Source organism: Sapajus apella, unplaced genomic scaffold, assembly GCF_009761245.1.
Source record: "Sapajus apella isolate SASKATOON/1434 unplaced genomic scaffold, GSC_monkey_1.0 scaffold31, whole genome shotgun sequence".
NCBI classification, from domain to species: Eukaryota; Metazoa; Chordata; class Mammalia; order Primates; family Cebidae; genus Sapajus; species Sapajus apella.
In genome coordinates, this window is record NW_022436971.1 from 5,892,617 (window position 1) to 5,899,555 (window position 6,939).

Consider the following 6,939-nt stretch of genomic DNA (forward strand, 5'->3'; position numbering starts at 1 on the left):
AATAGAAATGGGGTTTCACTATGTTGGCCAGGCTGGTCTCAAAATCCTGACCTCAGGTGATCCACCCGCCTCAGCCACTCAGAAGGCTGGGATTACAGGTGTGAGCCACTGCGCCTGGCCTATCCATTTCTTCTAAGTTCTACTTCGTGTGCATTGGGGTGTTCGTAATAGTCTTTGCGGATTTTTGTATTTCTATGGGATCAGTTGTAATGTTCTCTTTGTTATTTTTTATTGTGTTTACTTGGATCTTCTCTCTTTCTTTATTAGTCTAGCTAGTGGCCTATCAATCTTATTCTTTCAAAGAATCAACTTTTGATTTTATTTATTTTTACTTACTTTTTTTAGAGACAGGTCTTGCAATATTGCCCAGGCTGGCCTCAAACTCCTAGGCTCAAGGGATCTCCTGCCTTGGTCTCTCAAAGTGTTGGAATTATAGTCGTGAGCCACGGTGCCTGGCCTTGTTGCTCTTTTGTGTGGTTTCTCACATCTCAGTTTTGTTCAACTCAGTTTTGATTTTATTTCTTCTGTTAGCTTGGGTTGGTTTGCTCTTATTTTTGTAGTTCCTCTAGGTGATGTTGGGTTGTTAACTTGAGACCTTTCCAACTTTTTGAAGTGGGCGTTTAGCACTGTAAACTTTCCTCTTGCTGCTTTAGCTATGCCCCAGAGACTCTGGTATGTTATATCTTTGTTTTCATTAGTTTCAAAGAATTTCTTGATTTCTGCCTTAATTTCATTGTTTATCCAAAAGTCATTCAAGAGCAGGTTAATTTCCCTGAAACCCTATGGTTTTGACAGATCTTAGTATTGATTTCTATTTTTTTTTGTGCTGTGGCACAAGAGTGTCATTGATATGATTTCATTATTTTTTTAATTTGTTGAGAATTGCTTATGGCCTAGCATGTGATCAATTTTAGAATATGTTCAATGTTCAGATGAGAAACATGTATATTCTCTTGTTGGTTGCAGTGTTCTGAGGATATCTGTTAGCTTCATTTTAAGTGTCAAACTTAGGTCCTGAATATCTGTTAGTTTTCTGCCTTGACCCGTCTAATACTGTCAGTGGGGGTGTTGGAATCTCTCACTATTGTTGTATAGTTATCTGAGTCTTCATAGGCTTTTAAGAACTTGTTTTATGCACCTAGGTGCTACAGTCAGTGTTGGATGCATATATATTCAGGATAATTAAATTTTGTTGAATTGAACCCTTTATCATTATGTAATAACCTTCTTTGTTCTTTTTCATCATTGTTGGTTTAAAGTCTGTTTTGTCAGAAATTAGAATACCAACCCTTGCTTTTTTGTGTTTTCTATTTGCTTTGCAGATTTTTCTCCATCTCTTTACCTTTGAGCCCGTGGGTATCACTGCATGTGAAATGGGCCTGCTGAAGACAGCATACACTTGGGTCTTGTTTCTTCATCCAACTTGCCACTCTGTGCCTTTTAAGTGGGGTGTTTAGCCTGTTCCAGCTTAATACCGATATTTGCATGCTGTCATCATGTTGTTAGCTGGTTGTTATGTAGATGTGATTGTATAGTTACATTATTGTGTCAATGATTATGTACTTAAGTGTTTTTGTGGTGGCTGGTAATGGTCTTTCATTTTCATGTTTAGCACTCTCCTAAGGACTTCTTGTAAGAGTTTGGGGACAGCAGATTCTTTTAGCATTTGCTTGTCTGAAAAGAATTTTATTTCTTTTTTGATTATGAAGCTTAGTTTGGCCGGATATGAAATTCTTGGTTGGAATTTCTTTTCTTTAAGAATGCTGAATATAGGTCCCCTGTCTCTTCTGGCTTGCAGGGTTTCTGCTGAAAGGTCTGATGTTAACCTGATGTAGCTGACCTGCTCCTTCTCTCTAGCTGCCTTTAATTTTTTGTTTGTTTGTTTTTTAGACAGAGTTTTGCTTTTGTTACCCAGGCTGGAGTGTAATGATGTGATCTTGGCTCACTGCAACTTCTGCCTCCTGGGTTCAAGTGATTCTCCTGCCTCAGCCTCCTGGGTAGCTGGAAATACAGGTGATTGCCGCCACACCAGTCTAATCTAATTTTTGTATTTTTAGTAGAGATGGGGTTTCACTATGTTGGTCAGGCTGGTCTCGAACTCCTGATGTTGTTATCTGCCCGCCTCAGCCTCCCAAAGTGTTGGGATTACAGTTGTGAGCCACACGACTGGCTACTATTTTTTCTTTTACATTGTCCTTGGAGAATCTGCTGACTAGGTATTTTGGGGATGGTTGTCTTGTATAGTATCTCACAGGGGTTCTCTGAATTTCCTGAATTTGAATGTCAACCTCTCTAGCAAAGTTGGGAAATGTTTTTGGACAATATCCTCAAATATGTTTTCCAAGTTACTTGCACTGTCCCTCTTTTTCAGGGATGCCAGTGAGTCATAGGTTTGGTCTCTACATAATTCCATATTTCTCAAAGGTCTTGTTTATTCTTTTTTCTTTTTTGTCTCACTGAGTTGATTCACAGAACTAGTCTCATGCTCTGATATTCTTTCCTCAGCTTGGTCTATTATGCTGTTAATTCCATTGTATTGTGAAATTCTTGTAAGATTTTCATCTCTTTGATAACATCAGATCACTTTGATTCTTTTTTTTTTTCATATCACATCACTTTGGTTCTTTCTTACAATGCCTATTTTGTCTCTCAGTTCTTATATCATTTTACTGAATTCTTTAGATTCCTTGGAATGGGTTTTCAACTTTCTCCCTGAATCTTGATCTTCATTGCCATTCAGATTCTGGATTCTATGTGTGTTGTTTCAGCCATTTCAGTTGGTTAAGAACCATTGCTGGGGAACTAGTGCAGTTGTCTGTAGGTAAGAAGACACTCTGGCTTTTTGACTTGTCAGAGTTCTTGTACTAGTTTTTTCTCATCTGTGTAGGCTGTTTCTTTAATCTTTGAAATTGCTGTCCTTTGGATAAGACTTTTTGGTTTTATATTCTTTCATCACCTTGAGGGTTTTACTGTGGTATACATTGGGTTCAGGTGACTAGCTTTATTCTGGAAGACTTCAGGAGGTCAGGGCTCAGCTCAGCCCTCCTGGGCTGCATGCTCTAACCTTGTGGGGCTGGGACCAGGACCTGGCCTCTTGAGGTTAAGCACCTGCTACGCTGTAGATGCTGAGGTGATCCCAGCCTGCTGGCAGTAACACTGATGGGAGATGCTGGCACAAGTGCTCTGTCAAGGTGGTGGCAGGGGCCCACTTGTGTGCACACTGGCAAAGCAGTCTGGGGAGGCTGTGGGCAGAGGCACACTGTCACAGTGGTTGCGGGGAGACTGCAGGTGATTGTGCACCAGCAGGGGCCGTCCACAGAAAGTCTCTAACAGTTAGGCAGGGTCTGTCAGCAAAGGAGCTATTGCAGTGGCCACTGGGAATGCCCTGGTTGGGCATCTGAGGCTGTGCTGCAAGTGGTCACAGCCACATAGGAACTCCAGGAGAGGCCAGAAGATGGGGCATTCATACTGACCCCATCCCATGGGCGAGACAGCCCTGTTGTGTCTGGGTCTGATAGTCAATAAAGGTCAAAGTCACTTAGAGATGCGTGGCAAGACTTGGGGCATGGGCATCCCTGCCTGTGCTCCACTGCAGCCGTTCTCATGCTGAACCCTCTGGGCTCCACTCAGGCTACAGTCCTGTCCCTGCCATCTCTTCAAGCAGCTCTCCCTGCCAGTTTAAATGTCTGTGGGGGTCATGGGGTCTCCAGCAGCTAGGATTCCAGAGGTCAGTGGTGAGAGTGGGTCACACATTGCCTATTTCACTCACACCGTCCCCAGGAGCCGCTAGAGGCCAGGAGCAAGTGCTGGTGCTTGGCAACCCCATGCAGGCTTCCCAGCTTCCTCCCTGTTTCAGCCCAGGGTCTGCATTCTGCCTCCATCCACTCTCAGTGCTTTACCTCAGAAAATCTGCTTAAGTGTGCCCGTCTTGTATCTTGATGGTCTTGTATCTTGGTGGGACATGCTCTTCATGACTGCATCTAGTTGGCCGTCTTCGCTCTTCTCTGAAAGCTATGTTTATATGTTGTGATCATTAGGTAATGAGCTCATCAAGGATAATTCACAGGAGGATTGCTTGAGCCCAGGAGTTTGAGGCTACAGTTTAGCTGCAGCCTGGGTGACAGAGTGAAACCCTGTCTCTAAAAACAAATAATTAAAATTGTATCAGTTGATGTCAAGAGAAAAGGCAAATAAGCAGAGATCTAGTGAATAAGCCTAGAGATCTGATGTACAGCATAAATCTAGAGATAAAATTATATACTGAAAATTTGCTGAAAGTAGATTAGGTGCTCTTACCACCAAAAATGGTAAATATTAATAGATTAATTTGCTTAGCTATAATCATTTTACCAAGTATATGTATATTAAAATAGTATTTTGTATACCTTAAATATATACAATTTTAAAAGAAGGAAAAGGAGGCAAAAAGAAAGCAGAAGCAAACTATAGCTTGTAGGCATCACAATTTCAATTTTATTCTGAAAATATTCTGCCTCACATCTTGCTAAGAATGTGACTGTGGTAGCTTTATATGCACCCTGAAAGCTCATGGATATACTTTATACATCTTCCAAAGGGAGAGCAGAATTGTTCGGGTGTAAACTCACCTTGTGGACACCTACCACCTCCACCACCACCAAAATAAGGAAGAGTAAGCTTTATGTTTAGAAAATAAGTGTAATTATATCTGGGAGTACATTCAGTTTCCAGTAGTGGAAGACGTTTTACTTCTAAATCTTTTAGAACATTTCAGAATCAAGGATGATATATCTGGGCTAGGTCTCACTTTGTTTACTTAATAAAAAAGAAAAGTCTCAGATACATCCAGATAGTTTTCTTTGTTATTGTTTATTCTACTTTTTTTTTTTTTTCTGTTTAAGACCATGCTACACCATATTTAGAATTAACCAAACCTGCTATTAGTTCTTCGGTAGTGGTAAGATACATAAAACATTTGAACATTTGAACATAAGCAGGACCATAGCTTAATTAGCCCAATGCTAGGCCATCATGGCCTTTAATCACTACTTCATTTGAAGCAGTCTTTTTTTTTAGATGGAGTCTTGCTCTGTCACCCAGTCTGGAGTGCAGTAGTGTGATCTCAGCTCACTGTAACCTCTGTCTCCTGGGTTCAAGTGACTCTCCTGTCTCAGCCTCCCAAGTAGCTGGGACTACAGGCATGTGCAATCACACCTGGCTAATTTTTTGTATTTCTAGTAGAGATGAGGTTTCACCATGTTGGCCATACTGGTCTTGAACTCCTGATCTCAGGTGATCCACTCTCCTCAACCTCCCAAAGTGCTGGGGTTACATGTGTGAGCCACCATGCCCAGCCTAAAGCAGTCTTTTCTTTTGGAAAAGGACACAGCTTGATATCGTTTGGCTGTGTCCCCACCCAAATCTCATCTTGAATTGTAGTTTGTGTAACCCCACATGCCGTGGGAGGGCCCTGGTGGGAGCTAATTGAATCATGGGGCAGTTCATGCTATTCTCATGATAGTTCTCATCAGATCTGATAGTTTTATAAGGGGCTTTCCCCCTTTTGCGCTCATTCTTCTCCTTCCTGCTGCCATATGAAGGACATGTTTGCTTCCTCTTCCACCATGATTGTAAGTTTCCTGAGGCCTCCCCAGCCATGCTGAACTGTGAGTCACTTCTTTCTTTTATAAATTATCCAGTCTCAGGTGTGTCTTTATTAGGAGTGTGAGAATAAAGTAATGCAGGAAATTGGTACCAGAACTAAATTGGTACTAGGAGTGGGGTTGTACCCTGTAAAGTCACAGGGGTAGAGCTGACCAAGGCTGTGGGAGCCCACCTCTTGGATTAGCATAACCTGGATTTGAGACATGGAGTCAAAGGAGATCATTTTGGAGCTTTAAGGTTTGACTGCTTTGCTGGATTTTGGACTGGCATGGGGCCTATAGCCCTTTCATTTTGGCCAGTTGCTCCCATTTGGAATGGGTGTATTTACCAAATGCTTGTACCCCCATTGTATCTAGGAAGTAACTGACTTGCTTTTGACTTTACAGGCTCCTAGGCAGAAAGGACTTGTCTCAGATGAGACTTTGGACTGTGGACTTTTGAGTTAATTCTGAGATAAATTAAGGCTTTGGGGGCTGTTGAGAAGGCAAGATTGGTTTTGAAATGTGAGGACAAGAGATTTAGGAGGGTTCAGTGGTGGAATGATAGGATTTGGCTGTGTCCCCACCCAAATCTCATCTTGCGTTGTAGCTCCTATGATCCTTACGTGTTGTGGGAGGGACCCAGTGGGAGATAATTGAATCATGAGTGGGTTTTTTTTTCCCCCTTATTGTTCTTGTGATTGTGAATAAGTCTCACAAGATCTGATGGTTTCATAAATGGAAGTTCCCCTGTACACACTCTCTTATATGTTACCCAGTTCCAAAGTCAATTCCACATATTCGGGTATCCTTAAAGCAGTGCCCCATTCCCAGTATCAATTTACTGTATTAGTCCATTTTCATACTGCTAGGAAGAAATACCTGAGACTGGGTAATTTATAAAGAAAAAGAGGTTTAATGGACTCACAGTTCCACATGGCTGGGGAGGCCTCACAATCATGGCAGAAGACAAAGGAGGAGCAAAGGCACATCTTACATGGTGGCAGGCAAGACAATGTGTAAGGTGCCTAGCACAATGGCAGATGTAGTAAGTACTCCAACAAAAAATTTATATAGGCCGGGCGCGGTGGCTCACGCCTGTAATCCCAGCACTTTGAGAGGCCGAGGCGGGTGGATCACGAGGTCAAGAGATCGAGACCATCCTGGTCAACATGGTGAAACCCCGTCTCTACTAAAAATACAAAAAATTAGCTGGGCATGATGGTGTGTGCCTGTAATCCCAGCTACTGGGGAGGCTGAGGCAGGAGAATTGCTTGAACCCAGGAGGCGGAGGTTGCAGTGAGCCGAGATCGTGCCA